This window comes from Scyliorhinus torazame, chromosome 6 (genome assembly GCF_047496885.1).
Source record: "Scyliorhinus torazame isolate Kashiwa2021f chromosome 6, sScyTor2.1, whole genome shotgun sequence".
Classification (NCBI taxonomy): Eukaryota; Metazoa; Chordata; class Chondrichthyes; order Carcharhiniformes; family Scyliorhinidae; genus Scyliorhinus; species Scyliorhinus torazame.
Window position 1 is genome coordinate 282,013,799 of NC_092712.1, and position 17,825 is coordinate 282,031,623.

At 53.1% G+C, this 17,825-nt stretch overlaps 1 protein-coding gene across 7 annotated transcripts in view; it reads left to right on the top strand.

The window, feature by feature from the left end:
• The window catches only part of LOC140425469 (uncharacterized protein C7orf57-like), a 279,645-nt gene that overhangs the window by 33,194 nt on the left and 228,626 nt on the right, over positions 1-17,825 (top strand). The window contains exon 1 of one of the 7 annotated variants that reach the window (XM_072509771.1): positions 15,343-15,415. The exons of the other annotated variants lie outside the window; for them this stretch is intronic. The gene's annotated coding sequence lies outside the window, so the exon portion shown is untranslated. Of the gene's footprint in view, positions 1-15,342; positions 15,416-17,825 lie in introns of those variants that run through there. 7 annotated transcript variants of the gene reach the window in all.

Genomic DNA, 17,825 nt, shown 5'->3' on the forward strand with positions numbered 1-17,825 from the left:
CACTGGAAACTGCCCAACGAGTTAAAGGCTTTTTTGACCAAGATAGGAGAGTTCAGTGCCGAAGACAGCATCCTTTTATGGGCAATTCGCATCGTGATCCCATATAAGGGTCAAGACTTTATACTGCGGGATCTGCATAACGTGCACCCGGGGTATCAAAAATGAAATTCCTGTCCGAAGTTACATCCGGTGGCCAGGCCTGGATGTGGAGATCGGGCAGCTGGCTCAGCAGTGCGATGTTTGCCAGAAGCAGCAGAAGCTCCCGCCCACTGCACCAATTGACCCATGGCAATGACCAGGTCGGCCTTGGGTGTGGCTTCATACCGACCTTGCCGCTCTTTTCCTGGTCTCTATGTTTCTAATTATTGTGGATGCCCATTCATGGTGGCTCGAGGTCCACAGGATGTCATCCACTACTTCGAAGGAGACGATTAAAAGACGGCAACTCTTGTTTAGTATACACGGTATTCCATGGCGATCAGCAAGGAAATGATATACGCCTCCTATTCCGGCCCCGCAGCTGTAAGTGGCGCAACCACAGGCGAAAAAGAGCAGGCAGCCTCCTGCTCCACCTCCCTCGGACTGGTCTTCAGACTTTGGCGGGGAGGGATGTTATATCACGCATGAGACCTACGGGGAGGGACCAATTAGCCTCCCCATGAGCCTCATAGAATACGAGCTTCCCCGCTGAGAGGTTGGGGCATAATGGACTCTATCATAAAAGCCAGCCCGGATGGGAGCCGAACATGAGTAGTCCCAACTGGGACCAGGAGTGTACTGTGTATATAGTTTACTTTGTAATAAAATAAGTTTCTTTACGTCTCTCGTTTTGGACTTCTCTGTAGCCACTAAAGTCAGGTATTGATACTGCCATTTGAACCCAGTTTTGCACTTTTAAAGTAGAACTGCTCTAGATTCCTGTTGGTATCCTTGCTGTTTTCTTTAAGAGCAAGTTAAAAATAAAGGCTGTGGCAAGAGAGCAGGATATCAGCATAATTTCTCAGGTGATTTTAACTGACCGCTCCACCAGTTTCTTCCAGGTAGACAGGGTTAAACCTCTAGCGTGATTGGGTATTGATTGACTGTGGGAAACACTTAATTTGCTCATCTGTAGATATTCATGCTGTATTTTAGATCTTACTTCACTCGTCTGCAATAGCTATATTACTCATTTGTGACTTCATTCCAGAAGTGCTCCAGCTATGTGTGTGCCTCTCAGCTGTGTTCTTATCTCTACGCCTGTGCTCCATAGCACTCTCATTTATGCCCTGATTCCTCCAGTAGTTTTCTATTTTGACCATCTGCTTTCAGTTTGAAATTGGCCATGTTCCAATTTGCCTCCTTCAGTGCTTCCCAGGCCCTGTTTAAATATTCCTAGCTGTATCTCTCTCTTACCTTGATTCTGTTGTGATCTATGTAGCTGTCTTCTAGTCACCCTTTATTTTATTTACCATTTGTCTAGCTGTTTTCTAATATCACCTGACTTTCTGCTAATTTACTTGCCGAATTTGATTCTCTTGGGCTGCCATGGGATGATTATAGCCAGTACTTAGATATCAGTTATCTTTTCTCTTTATTGTAATTACTTCAACCTCTTGCCCAGTCTCTGTATTTCCCAATGGTTTCTGAACATTTATGAAGCAGATCTGAACTTTGAATCAGCTTTACCAGGCTCCATTTGAAGATGTGCTATTTTTATAGTATATCCCTACTGAGGGGCAATTTAATAAAGCTTCATCGCTGGTAAGGGGTCTTGGCCATTGACAGCACAAATCAGAAATTCAACTGTGCCACACCAATAATTTTTTAACATTTTATTTCTAACCACAATAGAACTTGAGCACATAGTCTAGGTTGATATCCAGTACAGTACTGAGGGATATCTGTATTTCCAAAGATGGTTTCCTTTCAATGAAAAACGAAGATAAAAGCAAATTACTGCAGATGTTGGGATCTGAAACAAAAACAGAAAATACTGGACAATCTCAGCAGGTCTGATAGCGTCTATGGAGAGAGAAGGGAGTTAATGCTTCGAGTCTGGATGACTCATGACAAAGAGACAAAAACTTTGACAAAGAGTCATCCACGTTCGAAACGTTAGTTCCCTTCTCTCTCCGCAGATGCTGTCAGACCTGCTGAGATTATCAAGGATTTTCTGTTTTTGTTCCTTTCAATGAAATATGGTTCCAACTGCCTTTTTCCCCAGATCAAAAGGTAATTAAACATTCCATTGGACTGTTCAAGTTAAAGTAGCAAGTTCTGATATACTAGCCAACATAATTCCCTCAACCAACATTACCAGAATTAAATTAATTGGCCGCTCATCTCTTTGTGGGATCTGGCTATGTGTGAAAATTAGTACACACCCAAACTTCTGTAAGTTCTGAGGCTGACAAGACTTCACATTGGTAACACATGCTTGTAAAATGATTCCTCCAAACTCTACATTGCAGTATTGCTCATTAACACCCAAGTGTTTTTGATTCTCCAGTGTATTCAATGTCTCTAGTGATTTTAAAGATCCATGATACTAGATACAAATGAGTAGGACATTCCTCTGGAGACCTAACACATTTTATTCTCTCAACCAACACCATAAAAGAAGTAAAAATAAACTTGTATAATGAAGGAAAGGCATCAACCATTTTTTACCCAGCATGCTCCTGTGAACAGCAATAGGTATGACCAGTTAATCAGTTTTCGGCAAGTGATTTTAATTATGGCATAAATGTTGGCCAGGATACTAGAAATAGATTAATTGAATATTCATCTCATTGCTCTGTATGAGATCTTGCAGTGTACAATTTAAATTTCCACCATCATAACTTCAGCAGACATTTGATGGAAACTTGATTACAGGTGTAAATGGAATTTTTGCCATTGTTATGATGATGGAGAGGGAGAAATCCTGAAGAAATTCACCTAGAAAATATTTACTTTGTTTAGGTTAAATATTGTCTATTTCTGGTCATTGGGTGGAACTTTTAGCATGCTCCTAACAGTAAAATGGGTAAAGACTCTGTTTAATAGTTCAAGAAAACCAAAGGTTTTGCAGTAACATCTAGTTGGGTTGTCTTCCTGGGAGATCAATGTCCCCACGTCGGCGTAAAAATGGTGGAGTTTTACTCCCGAAATTCCGATTAAAAAGTTGAACTAATTCAATGCCATGCAGGGGGCTAGCAGGGATCGGAGTAAATTTTGCAGCTTTAGCTGTGGATATGGACCCCCGCACTTCCAGTTCGGAGTCCGCGCATGCGCACGGTGGCGGCCTCCAGCGGCCGCGCCGAGCTCCATGGCGGACTCGGACCGTGGAGCCACACAGAGAAATGAGACCCCTCCGATCGACCACGCGCCCGGGCCTGAAATCGCGCAGATCTAATCCCCGGCTGCCTATAAGGCCCTCCCTGGCCTCTGATCCCCCCGCCCCGGCCAGTGCAGCGGCGGACTGAGTCCGCAGCCGCCACGCCAGCGTCCCGACTGGCAATAGGTGGTTAGTTCCACGCCATAGGGAACTCGGCCGGTCGGGAGTGGAAGATTGCTGGGCGGGCCTCTGGCAATGGGCCCCCGGCCGCGCGGCATACTCCACGGTCACGAGGATTTTCGGAGCCCGGAGAATTGCCGGACCAGTGCCGGGCCCGATTACGGCGTGAAAGTGGATTCTCCGCCCCCGCACCAGCCACGATTTTGGTGCGGGGCTGCGGAGAATCCAGCCCCAGGTAAATGGAAATTTCAGATTGGCATACAAAGGTTACGAAGAGCTTAAAGTGATAGCTTCAAAGTAAGTTTTTAATTGACTGGGCATGAGCACATTTTGCAAGGTAAGCTGCAGTAGTTTGATACTTAGCCAATGACCATACTTTTTACTGGGCGTTTTCACCATTGTCTAGTAGTTGCGTTTATATGGCTTCAGAATATAAAATTCAGAATTTTAGAAGATCAGCATGCCACATCATACAATCTTGTCCAATAATGCAAATGTAATTTCAACAAAAGTTTTTATAATGAAACTCCAATGTGATTAGTTTTATTTTAAATAGAAATATGGGTTAATAATTTCCTGAATGATCAGAAAAAAGGACATTGATGAAACAGGTGAGAAAATAGTAGCAGGTTGTTACTGCCAGATTCACTTCTGTTCAGTCTGTTTAGAACCATAGGATTCCGACAGTGCAGAAGGGGGCCATTCAGCCCACCTTATCTGCACAGACCCTCTGAAAGAGCACCCTACCTAGGCCAATTCCCCTGCACTATCCCTGTAACCCACCTAACCTGCACATCTTTGGACACTAAGGGCAATTTAGCATGGCCAGTCCACCTAACCTGCACTTCTTTGGATTCAAGAGGAGAGAACCCCAACACAAGCTGAGCATCAGCTCTCTCGATCTGTGTGAGCACCTGTGTCTCAGGGAGCTCAGGTTTTTGCACAAGTCATTATTGACATCTGCAGCTGAAACAAGACCTCCTTCTCAGTGGGTATCTATCACCATTAGCTGTAAAGGTATCTATCACGGGCCTGTACCTCTCCCTGAGGTTGTGCACTCTCTTATCCTACAAGGGCAGCGCCAGCCAATGGTACCCCTAGCAGCAGGGACGTGCTGCAGGGCTAGAGGCCCCCACAGTGCCGTGCACCGACAGGACCAGGAGTGCGGGGATGGAGGGGGAGGGGAGACATGAAGGAGCAAGGTCTGTAGTGCCAACCAGGGCCACCATGGAGCCCATTGGATCTGGTTGGGCACGGGGTTATGCACAAAGCTAACATGTCGGCATTTCACTCCCTGCAGACAATGGATATTGAAATAAAAACCAGCAATGGTGGCCTTCCTTTTAGTTGCTGCAGCACTGGGGAATGCACTGAGGCTGTATGAGCTGGAACTGCTCAAGGAGGAGGAAGATGCAGCAGCGGAGCATGCCCCAGAGAAACAGGAGGCAGCCGTTGAGGATGGAGAGCAAGCCATCCAACAGGCCAAGGAGGAGGAGGTGCAAAGGAGACGCCGCATGAGGCCTCACATGTACCGCCAGCATCTGTCAATCGAGGGCTTGCCAGACCAGGCATGCCATCGAAGACTCAATGCAACATATTTGCCAGATCGTTAGACACCTGGCACCGCATGGGAATGGAGGAAGACACCTGTTCCCAGTGGTCGTCAAGGTGATGTTCGCCCTGAACCTTTACACCACGGACTCTTTTCAGGCGCCGATAGAGGACCTGTCCGTTATCTCACAGAGTTTGGTGCATCCTCATCATTACGGAGGGCCTATATGCCCAGTCGGCATAATACATTCAATTCAATGTGGACCAAGCCCACCAGGATGCCCGGGCAGCAGGGTCATCCGCCATCGGCGAGATACCCCGAGACCAGGGGGTGATTGACTGGATGCATGTCCTACTATGAGCACCTGCAGATGACAGGCCGCTCTGCACAAACCAAAAGGATTCCACTCGATGAACGTACAGTTGGTGTGTGACCATCAGCTGCGCATCCGATACCTGGGCAGTATGCATAACACCTTTATCCTGGCACACTTGATGGTTCCTGGCCTCTTTGAGGCACATCCCCGTCTGAGGGGTTGGCTCCTGGGCAGTGGGTTATCCATTGTGGCCGTGGCTGATGATGCCTATCGGAGGGCACAGACCGACGGGGAGACCTGCTACAACAACGCCCATGGAGTGGGTGGGGAGGAGGGGTAATGGGATGGGGGTGGGACATTGGAGCGGTGACCGATGGCTGAACTGCGGTCATCACTGTCAGGAGCCAAGCCCACCTCCGACCGTCTGCTCTCTTGGCGTTCCTACCTGCACCTGCTATACCAGAGCATGTGCGTGGTGCGCACCAGATGGTGCCCCAAGAGCCTCTTCACTAACACGCCCAACCGAGGTGAGTATCTCTGGGATGGTGGAGAGTATTGGAGACAGCTGTGACGGGAAATCAGTGTCATCATCGGACTCGAGCTCCAGGGTGTCCTGGGTCTTGCGTTGATGGCTCGCGACCGTGTTGGCGTCCTCGTCACTGTTTGGCACCTGGGGCTATGGCTATGACTGGGGTCTGGGTGGGGGACACCAGAAGGACATTAGACATCGGGCGGGGGGGGGGGGGGGGTGTTGGGGAGGGGGTGTAGAGCAGGGGTCAGGGTGGTGTGAAGGTGATGTGGGTGTGGGGGTGGTGTAGGTTAGAATCATAGAATTTACAGTGCAGCAGGAGGCCATTCGGCCCATCGAGCACCCTACTTAAGCCTGCGCCTTTACCCTATCCCCATAACCCAGTAACCCCATCTCACCTTTTTGGACACTAAGGGCAGTTTATCATGGCCAATCAACCTAACCTGCACATCTTTGGACTGTGGGAGAAAACCAGAGCACCCGGAGGAAACCCACGCAGACACGGGGAGAACGTGCAGACTCCGCACAGACAGTGACCCAAGCCGGGAATCGAACCTGGGATCCTGGAGCTGTGAAGCAACTGTGCTACTGCACTGCCCAACTGTGCTACCGTGCTGCCCAACTGTGCTACCGTGCTGCCCACTTTACTACCGTGCTGCCCACGTTTGAGGGGTGTGAGGATAGTGTGGGTGAGGGTGGTGTTAGGGTAGTGTGGGGGTGAGGGTGGTTTGGGAGTGAGGGTGCTGTTAGGGTGGTGTGGAGGTGAATGTGGTATGGGGTGAGGGCGGTGTTGGGGGGTGACACACAGTCACGGAGAACTGCAGCTCAACGGGGTCTCACTTCCTTGCCTGACACTGATCTCCACCCCGGAAACAACCCTGACCTCGGGCCCGATGACCACGTCCAGGATCTTGTACCCTGCTGCGGTGACAGGCCGCAGGCCCGTCGGTCGCACTTCAGTCTCTTCCTGCTCCTGGTGGTTATGGGCTACCTTCGCCTGGAGGCAAGTGCGGAACAAAAAATGCACAGTGTTGGCAGTCCGACGCATTCAGCCCAGGGGGTGGGTAGCTGGTGGCTTCAGTGGACAGGGCAGCTGGCCATGGCAGCCAGTATAGGTGCTGGCATGTGGTGCAGGGTGTGGGTTTTGACACCCTCCGGGTTATGGGGAGGGTGTGGTAGAGTTACGAGTGTCTGGGATGGGGGTTGGTGCCAGGTACAGTACTGCCTTCTCACCCTGGCCACCCTGAATAGGTTGTGCAGTTTTTTCCTGTATTGCTGTTCTGTCCGGACGGTGTTTCTGATGGCGCTGACCACCTCTATCAGCTGCGCCCAGGTGCGTCGAACAGTGGCGGCTGGCAGCTTCCTGGGCCAGGGTACAGGGAAGCCCGCCTGTCCTCCATGGCACCCAGTGGGGTCTCAAGCTTGGCGTCTGTAAAATGGGGTTCCGCTCTCCTCGCTACCATCGTGTTGGCTCGTGTGTGGGGGGAGTGAAGTGGGTATATGCGGCTGCAGCTTATCAGCACCTGAGTGTCAATCATGAATCCGTTGAATCCCGCACCGTTTCTCAATGCAATCAATTGTGTTCAACATGGAGCCTCTGCTAGCACCTCAGTGGGCACTAAATCGGTCCAGGTTAGGCGCCTGTTTCACTGTTGTAGAAGTCCATGTATCCGGTGAATCCCGCACCATTTCTCAATGGAATCGATTGTGTTCCACGTGGAGCCTCTGCTCACCTCTCAATGGTCACTAAATTGGTTCAGGTGCGGCGCCAGTTTTGCTGTTGTAGAAGTCCACAAATCCTGCCTCGGCGTCAACACTAGTCTCAGGAACGGAGAATTCCACCGCAGGTTCGGGCCGTAAAAGGGGCCCCAATCCCGAAGAACACCACTAAACACTGGTCGTTCCAAAGCCTGATAAATTATGACGGAAAGTTCATTCCCAACCTGGCCACCTTATTGGCTCCACTCCCCATATTGTTGAAGAAGGACCAGAAGTGGTTCTGGGGTGCCTCACAAGACAAAGCATTCACCAGAGTAAAGGAGCACCTGTCGTCCACATAGCTCCTCATTCACTATGATCCAGCTCGGCCATTAATCCTAACATCCCTGCAGCATTGGGGTGTGCCAGCCCATGGATGGGACAATGGCACGGAACGCCCCATCACTTTCACTTCGAGGACTCTGGCCAATGCTGAGCGATGATATGCTCAAATCGAGAAGGAGGGCTTGCCAGTAATATTTGGAGTCAGTATTTTCTGTTTTTGTTACTTTATCAGGATATCAGCTGACTGCAATCCATTGAATCAGTAAAAGTGAATGCTTCATTTATATTTACATCTAACACAGAACTTTTACATTAATACAAGGAGTTGGGTAACGTGTTGTATCTGTTAGCATGAAGGTAACAAGTTAGGCGTTGCTATCGGCTGCTTTCAACTGAAACTAAAATACCACTCAAGTGAGAGAGTTGCCTTGAGGTTTGTAGCACATCAGACAGGAGAGAGAAAAATCGAAGGGAACCAAAGAATAAAACCCAATGTCCAGATTTCAGAAACTGTAGTCAGAATCTTGTTGGGAAATTGATTCAGGGCAGATTATCACAAATGACAGTTCCATTTTTTCAACCAATCAGAAAATTCCTGGCTGATCTCTTGCAGATCACGGTAATTCAGTGAGCGGTGTCGAGGGAACATAGTGCAGAACAGTGGGAGGCTGGGCCCGCTGTGAGGATAGGCTGCAGTTAACAACTACCCAGGAATAATTCATTTTCAAAGTTATGATCTACCATTCTGGCAGGGACTAAATTCCAACCACATTTCATGTTGATGGTCTGAAATAATTATTTAGTTTACGTTATTTTGTTAAGGGATTCCTGGCAGTTGAAAAGATTAAATCTACGAGATAAGCACTTTTACAGCTCTGCTTGTGGACAAAGAGGAGCCCCAGCAAGCTACCCAAAACCACCCCTGTGGTGATCTGTAGGCTCTCCCTCCCAACACTAGACCTCCCCTGACTACCGACAGACCCACAAGCTGCCATGATCAGGTCCCTGACCATCATGAAAATTACCCAACTAGCTTTCTCATGATTGGATCCCCTGATCATCTTCTTTCTATCCACAACCATTAGCCCCCAACTCTGCAGACCAGCTGACCACAATTGGACCCCGTCTCAAAGCATTATATGCTCCCACTCCTGGGGCGTCATTCTCCGACCCCCCAGCGGGTCGGAGAATGGCCGTTGGCCGCCGTGAATCCCGCCCCTGCCGGTTGCCGAAGTCTCCGAAGGGAGAAAAGTCGGCGGGGCGTTAATGGCGCCGCAGACGTCGGAGAATGGCATGGGTGGGCGCAAGGCAGCCGATTTTGGGCCTGCCGATATTCTCCCGTCCGGATGGGCCGAAGTCCCGTCGACGTGATGACGGCTCACGTCGACGTAAATCAAACCTCCTTTTAATCGGCGTCAACCTGTGCTCCAGGTTCACGTCGACCAGCGTGGAGGTGAGTGATGGCCTGGGGGGTTGGCCGCTGGGCAGGCGATGGCGTGGCCGCAGTCTGAATGTGTGGGGAGAGGTGTGTCTAGGGTTGTGTGTGTGCGGCGGGGGGGGGGGGGGGGTGGTTAGAGTGGGCTGGGCTCCGGGGGAGTGCCGGGAGGGGGGTCAGTGCCGGGGAGGGGGATGGGGGGTCTGTGCCGGGGAGGAGGATGGGGGGTCTGTGCCGGGGAGGAGAATGGGGGGCCCGTGCCGGGGAGGGGGATGGGGGGGGGCCGTGCCGGGGAGGAGGATGGGGGGCCCGTGCCGGGGAGGAGGATGGGGGTCCCGTGCCGGGGAGGAGGATGGGGTCCGTGCTGGGGGGGAGGATGGGGGGCCCGTGGCCGGGGAGGAGGATGGGGTCCGTGCCAGGGAGGGGGATGGGGGGGGGTCCGTGCCGGGGAGGAGGATGGGGGGCCCGTGCCGGGGAGGGGGATGGGGGGCCCGTGCTGGGGAGGAGGATGGGGGGGGGCAGTGCCGGGGAGGAGGATGGGGGGCCCGTGCCGGGGAGGAGGATGGAGTCCATGCCGGGCAAGAGGATGGGGGGGCCCGTGCCGGGGAGGAGGATGGGGTCCGTGCCAGGGAGGAGGATGGGGTCCGTGCCGGGGAGGGGGTAGGAGGGCCCGTGCCGGGGAGGAGGATGGGGGGCCCGTGCCGGGGAGGGGGGATGCGAGGGCAAGTGAGTTGGTCCACCTGGCCAGGTGCCAGCCTCCAACAGTTGGACCCATGCGGTCCATGCCACCTGGCTGGGGGCAGGAGGGGATATGGGCAATGATGACATGTCATCGTTTCCCCCCCCCAAACCAGGCCGTCATGTTTTCCGATCATCCAGTGATGTTGGCCGCCGTGGCGGCAGCCACTAATGTCTATGTTGCCCTGGATGAGGAGGAGGAGGAGCGTGCCAGAGAGGCGGCGCAGGCTGCCGCAGAGGGGCAGGTGGCAGCCGCCCAGGCTGGAGGGACACCTGACCGACAGGACGAGGAGGGGGAGGAGGACGTCGCGGCCCCACGGCAACGGAGGCACCCGAGGGCGCCCCGTGTGTACCGGCCCCGGCAGTCATACCAGGACCTCACGGACCGGGAATGCAGGAGGAGACTCCGGATGAGGCGGGAAACCGTGGCACACATCTGCCACCTGCTGGCACACCTGTCACCGCGTGGCACTGGCGGGGGACACCCTCTCCCCGTGTCCGTCAAGGTTACGGTGGCCCTGAATCTTTATGCAACGGGGTCATGCCAGGCACCAAGTGGGGACCTGTCCGGCATATCGCAGACATCGGTGCATCGGTGCACCTGGGCAGTGACAGATGCCCTATATGCCATGGCGCACCGCTACATCCGCTTCCCTGTGGACCGGGCCAGCCAAGATGCCCGGGCCGTGGGCTTCTCTGCCGTGGCCGGGTTCCCCATGGTCCAGGGCGCGATTGATGGGATGCACGTCGCCGTGCGGCCACCTGCAGATAACAGGGCCGTGTTCACCAATAGGAAGGGGACCTATTCGATGAACATACAGGTGGTCTGCGACCACCGCATGATGATCCTGCACGTCTGTGCCCGTTACCCAGGCAGTGTACACGACTCATACGTGTTGTCGCGGTCATCCATCACCGGCATGTACGAGGGACGCCATCCCCGGCTGAGGGGCTGGTTGCTGGGCGACAGGGGTTACTCTTTACGATCGTGGCTGATGACGCCTATACGGAGGCCACGCAATGAGGCGGAGAACCGCTACAATGATGCCCATGTAGCGACAAGGGGAGTGATATAGAGGTGCTTTGGCGTGCTGAAGATGCGTTTCAGGTGCCTGGACCTCTCTGGGGGCGCCCTCCAGTATCGGTCAGATAGGGTCGGCCGCATCATTGTGGTGTGCTGCGTCCTGCACAACATAGCCCAGCAGAGGGGCGATGTGCCGCAGGCAGAGGAGGGCGGAGTGGAGGAGCAGCAGGAAGAGGCGCAGTCCTCCCCAGATGAGGGGGATGGGGGCAATGGTCAGGGCAGACGGGCGAGACACAGGCGGGTGGCTGTCCACCGTTACCGGCTGACCCAGCGGGCACGGGACAGGCTGATAGCCGCCCGCTTCACTGACTAGATGGGCGTGGGAATCGGGTAGTACAGCCACAGACCGCACACCATGGCAACAGCCGACCACCCCCACCCCCCACCCATCCACCCACCCAGCACCCTCACCCCCCTCCCCAACCCCACCCACCCCACCCGCATGCACACCCCCCCCCCTTGCCGATCGACCTGCGGCACAACGGCCGGGCTCACACAATTGCAGGTGGACGCGTGTCTATTGCAGGCCATGGAGGATGATGACAACCCGCACTGCGATGAGCTCCTGGCTCCACATCGTTGGACTATGTCTGACCCATGGCCACAGTACCACCATCCACCCGGACCATCCCTGCATGCGGCTGTGACACTGCAGCGCACGGTCCCGTCCTCTGACCGGGGGGATGTTGACGGCGGCCCAGGGGGAACGGGGCAGACTCACCTGGGGCTGAGGTAAGACCACCCCTCACACACACACACTTGCGCTCAACGTACATGACACCCCCGCACGCTTTGGACAGAGCACAAAGGCAGATTCTGTCGGTGTAACATTGACTTTAATAGCCAAAGGAGTTCATGCACGTGCCCTAGCCCCTAAAACTCATCTGTGCCCTGCACCCGTGCCAACTTACTCAGTGTCTAATTGTTTGGCCTGACGGGCCCTTTGACTACGTCTACGTGGTTCCCCAGACGGTACAGCAGAACTGGAGGTGGACTCCTGTGATTCCTGCCCTCTGACACGGGATCCCTTTGGCGGCCGTTTCCTGGGGCGTCCTGGCCTAGATGGGCCCGGCTGCGGCCCGGGCGACTGGGATGGCGAGCTGCCAGCCTGTCCTGCCCGTTGCCTACCCGATGCACCTGGGACGGAAGGGGGGGGAGTCCGAGATGTCGCGGTGTTCCCGGACCTCCCCTACAGGGGGAGCCGGGACGGACCACGCCACCTCCTCCTCCCTCGGGGTGCCCGATGACCCCCAGGCCTCTACATGGGCTGGGGATGCGAACGGACTGGCCATCCGACGCCCCCCCCGACATCTGGCGCTGCCAGTCCTTGAGGCCCGTGCTGGTATCGACAGGGGTCTGCAGGTTTGCAGCCATAGAGCCCAGGGGATTGGCAAACCCTGTCTGTGACTGTGCAACGCCGGCTCGCACATGGCCAATGGCGCCGATGCCCTCAGCGATGGCCTGCAGAGACTGGGCTATGGCCTGCTGAGACTGGGCCATGGCCTGCAGAGACTGGGCCATGGCGTTGAGCGCCTCTGCCATCTGGCGCTGGCACTGGCTCATGGCCTCCTGTGAGAGGGCAGCCATGTCCTGGGCCACAGACGCCGCCTGCACGGAAAGCCCCAGGCCTCGCAAACCGTTCCCCATGTCTGACACCGTCGCACCCATTGCCTCCACCGCGGACGCCACCCGTGCGGTGTCGGCCTGGGTGGCACGTATGACCGGCACCACTCCCAGCTCCTGGACGCGGGTGGACTCCTCCACCTGCGACTGCAGCCGCCGCAAGCCGGCCGTCACCCTCTTCGCTCGTCTCCGGATCGGTGGTTGCATCGGATCTATGGGTGGGTGTGGTAACTCCAGGAACCCGGGATCCATCTGGGCGGCAGATGTTCGCTTGGGCTGGGCTGCCCTCCGACCGCCCGGCCCCTCTCCTGCTCCTACCTCCACCTGCTGTACCGGGACGGCTGTGTTGTGCGCACCAGTGAGTGTACCAGACGCCTCATCACTAAAGTGCCCAACCGAGGTGAGTGTTTCTGCGATGGTGGAGGGTGTTGGTGACAGCAGTGGCATGTGTCGTGCTCTTCGTCCAACTCTGAGTCCATGGCACTTTGGGGTGGGGGTTCGTCTCCACCCATCCACTCTGTGTCACTGTCCGGTATTTCATTTTCTTGGGTAGTGCTGTCCCGGGTAGGGGTGTCCTAGGTAGTGGTGTCCTGGGTAGTGGTGTCCTGGGTAGTGGTGTCCTGGGGTGTGGTGTCCTGGCTTGGCTGTGACGGGGGCCTGTGGCTGCCCCTCTCGTCGCTGGGTGGCACACGCCTGCGTCGTCGAAACCCTCACGTGATGGGGGCGTCGTCTCCCTGTTGCTCCAGGTCTCTCCGTCTCCCGTGGTGTGCGAGGGGCATCCTGCGGGCGTTGCATGCCGGAGGGTCCGGGTCTCTCTGTCTCCCGTGGTGTGCGAGGGGCATCCTGCGGGCGTCGCATGCCGGAGGGTCCGGGTCTCTCCGTCTCCCGTGGCCTCCGAGGGGCATCCTGCGGGCGGTCTGCATCTGCGGGGATGGGTGCCTTGACGTTTGCTCCTGCGATACACAATGAAGCATGCATGGTTAGACACGCAGGCAGTGATCAGTTGATATGGGGAAGGGGGATATAGGGGAGGGGGGATATGGGGGAGGGGGGATATGGGGGATATGGGGGAGGGAGGTATATGGGGGATATAGGGGAGGGGGGATATGGGGGAGGGGGGATATGGGGGAGGGGGGATATGGGGGATATTGGGGAGGGGGGATATGGGGGTGGGGGGATATGGGGGATATGGATATCGGGCAGGGGGGGAGGCTCACCCTGCCTGCTCTGACGGGGTCGTTCACCTTCTTGTGGCACTGGGTGCCTGTCCGTGGTGTCAGGGCCGCAGCGGTGACGGCCTCTGCCACCTCCCTCCACAGACGCCGGCTGTGGCGTGGGGCAACTCTGCGGCCGTGCCCGGGATACAGGGCCTCCCTCCTCTGCTCCACTGCGTCCAGGAGCGCCTCCACATCCCGTGACTGGAACCTCGGGGCTGAGCGGCGGCCGGCCATCCGGTCGGGTGTTCCGGTCGGGTGGGGGGGAGCAGCGCGTCCTTATGAGCCGTCACGCCGTGCGGCGTGTATGACGCTGCACGGCGTGAACCACGTGAGCAAGCGCGGATCCCGTCATGTCGCTGCTAGCCCATTTCGGGCCGGAGACTTCGCGACGATTTTTGCGGCGTGACGCAGGTCAGATTTGCGCCGTTTTTTGCGCCGATCGGCGGACTTTGCGCCGATAACGGAGAATTTCGCCCCTGGTCACTATTGGACATTCCCAGTCACCATCTGGCTCCATGAATGGGACCTTTGTTGCAAATGCTCCAAGCCCCTGCTTCCCATAGTAGACCTACCTGTACCCAACCCTGGGGTCTTCTGCTATAGGCTTCCGTACCTGACAGGACTGGAACCTATCATGCTGCTGTAGACGGGAAATCAACAAAAAAAAAATCAGGAAACCCATTCTCCTAGGCTTCCCAACCTTGGAACATATCCCTGGCTAAAATCGAGACGAATGATTTAAGTGCCAAGTGCACTGTTAATTCATTTTACATTTAAATTTTCAATTAGAACCCCATTAGAACCACTATAAGATAACATTTGACATTAGTGCAGTCTGCTACACTGAAAACTTGATGCCACTTTAGAATTATGTATCCATGACATCATTACAATTCAATCAAGCCATCTTTTCTGCACATTATCTATATTTCCTAATTCTTGAATTGATCTGTTTCAGTTTGGAAAATGCTGTTCTAGCGCATTAATTTATATGCTGCAATAAGGAGCAGAGAAAGGCATATGTAGGAGACTCAAAAAATTTAACTAATATTGCTCCTCAATCATACCTATACATTCTCTTTATAGAGATTAGGAATGAATTACACCAGCGTGACAAAACAAATTTAAGCAAAAAACAATTATTTAAATTACCCTCGAACAAGAAAAGTGTTGATTTTCAAAACGCCTATGTTGCTGTATGGTTGACTTTGGGCCATTTGGTTCCCTGCACAGATTATTAAAAACAAAAATGTGTCAAACTACAAATGACTTGCAAACATCACAGATCACAATGAAGAACCGACAATTCACCATTTGATTAGACTGCTAAGTTATGACGAATCACGTCATACTGGAATATTTCCGAGAAGTTATTTGATCAGACAGCATTAAAAAAAGTAAGATCTTGCTTGACTAATGTAAGGTGGAATGCTTGTATGTGTGCTCAAGGAACATAGACAAAACATTATTTAATTGTTCATAAGTAAGACTTACAGTAACTCTACAGTTGAGGTGAGAGTGACTGCCCTTGGCATCAAGGCACAAATTGACCAAGTGTGACAAAAGGGAACCCAAGCAAAGTTGGAATCGGGGTGGTGGTGGTGGTGGGGTGGGGGGGGGGGGGACAAAGGAAGATGATTGTAGTTATTAGAGGCTGATCATCTCAATCCTGGAACATCACTGCAGGTTAGTGTCCTCAGCCCAACCATCTAGGCTGCTTCATCAATGACCTTCCCTCCATCATAAGGTTAGATGTAGGGTATTGGCTGATGAATACACTATGTTCAGCACCTTCATGACTCCTCAGATACTGATGTAGTCCAAATGCAGCACGACCTGGACAACATTCAGGCTTGGACTGATAAGTGGCAAGTAATATTCTTGTCACACAAATGCCAGGCAATGACCATTTCCAAGAAGAGAGAATCTAATTGTGATAGTGAGGCCCCTTTAAGAGGCAGGCGCCACAGACCACGTGACCGGCTCGGGGCCAATAGCACACAAATTCCGGCCAATGGGGAGTTTGCACGTGGCCCTGGGCGCAGGACCCCGGGCAGTGTGGACCAGAGATCTGAAGTGTTAAGACTTATTGTATTGTGTTCTGTGCCTGTTATCTAATTGCTTTTGCCTTTCATCAATAAACCCTTTGTTAACTACTGGAAGCCTCCAGTGTATGTCATGAGCCACCACATTGACGATGAGGTAAAAGTTTCAGGTTGCAGCTGACAGTCCTGAATTGACGGGGGAAGGAAGGAACAGTTGAGAAACTGGAGAAGCTCGAGTAAGAGTTGGAATCATTCAAACTGTGAGTGAAAATGCCTATCATTGGTAAACTAGACCCATTTGACCAAGGAGTTGAGGATTGGAGTCATTACATCGAACAGCTTCATTTTATTTTTATCGTGGACGAGATCACAGGCGAGAACAAGCAGAAGATGATATCTCTGACAGTTTGCGGGCCCCGCAAATTTGATTAGTAACCTCACATCCCTGGAAGGACTTTGACCACATAGTGAAATTGGTTAAAGAACATTTAAACCCAAGGACCTCTATTATCCTCCAACGTTATAAATGTAACTCTGTAGTGAGGGACCATGAAGAGATTGTCTCAGTCTTCATAGCCAGGCTTTGCCAGTTTGCTGAGCACTGTGAGTCCGGGACCGCGCTTAGTGACATGTTGTGTGATCAGTTGGTTTGTGCGATCCATAGCCTTAATATCCAGAAGAATCTTATTACGTTGGGAAAAGTGGTAGAGATAGCTCAGGCAACGGAATGTGCCATTAAAGGTGCCACTGAGCTCCAAAGCATGGCTGAAGAGGTGATATGGGGTGGCATGGCAGTGAGGTCCGCAGTGGGATCAACTGGCAAAGCACAGAACCAGACATGGTCATCGGTATCTGACCAGAAGAAATGAGAAGAGGTCGGGACGTCAACCTGAGTCCGAGGTGGACTGCTTGTCTTGCGGGGTAGACACCTGTCAATTTCAGGAGTTTGTGTGTTTCTGATGCATCGAAGGGGACACATACAAGCATGTTGCCATAGAACATACAGTGCAGAAGGAGGCCATTCGGCCCATCGAGTCTGCACCGACCCACTAAAGCCCTCACTTCCACCCTATCCCCGTAACCCAATAACCCCTCCTAACCTTTTTGGTTACTAAGGGCAATTTATCATGGCCAATCCACCTAGCCATGTGAGGCAAAGCACGCCAATGCAAAAAAATACAACAGCAGCAGAGACCACAGCGCTACAGAACATAGTGGAGAAGGTCTCTGAAGGAGAGCATGCAATGTATTGGTTGAATGCAGTCCAATTGAATAAGAATGCTCTGATTTAAATTCTGTGAAGAGTAATTAGTAAACTTCTTAAAATGGAAGTCGACACCGGGGCTTCAGTGGCTGCAGTGGGTGAGCAAACTTTCCAATATCTTGGTGCAGGAACTGAGTCTTTAAGCTTGAAGAACACTAGGGCCAAGCTTTCAACATACACCAGGAAAATTTTGAAGTTTCCTGGAAAAGCCAATACTTCAGTGGCCTACAGAGGGCAGGAGACCAATCTGCCTTTGGTTGTTATGGAAGGACATAGACCCAATCTGTTGGAAAGAGACTGGTTACAAAAGATTAGGCTTAACTGGGTGGAAATCTTCAAAATATCCAACGGTGTTCTCCTAGATGTCTTGAGGTATGAAGACGCCTTCCACAAGGAACTGGCTGGATTAAGGCATAGAAGCATAGATATTTGTCAATTATTACGATCCCGGACCAGACCCCAACATTTGCTAGGATACCGGACAGGAACCCAATACTT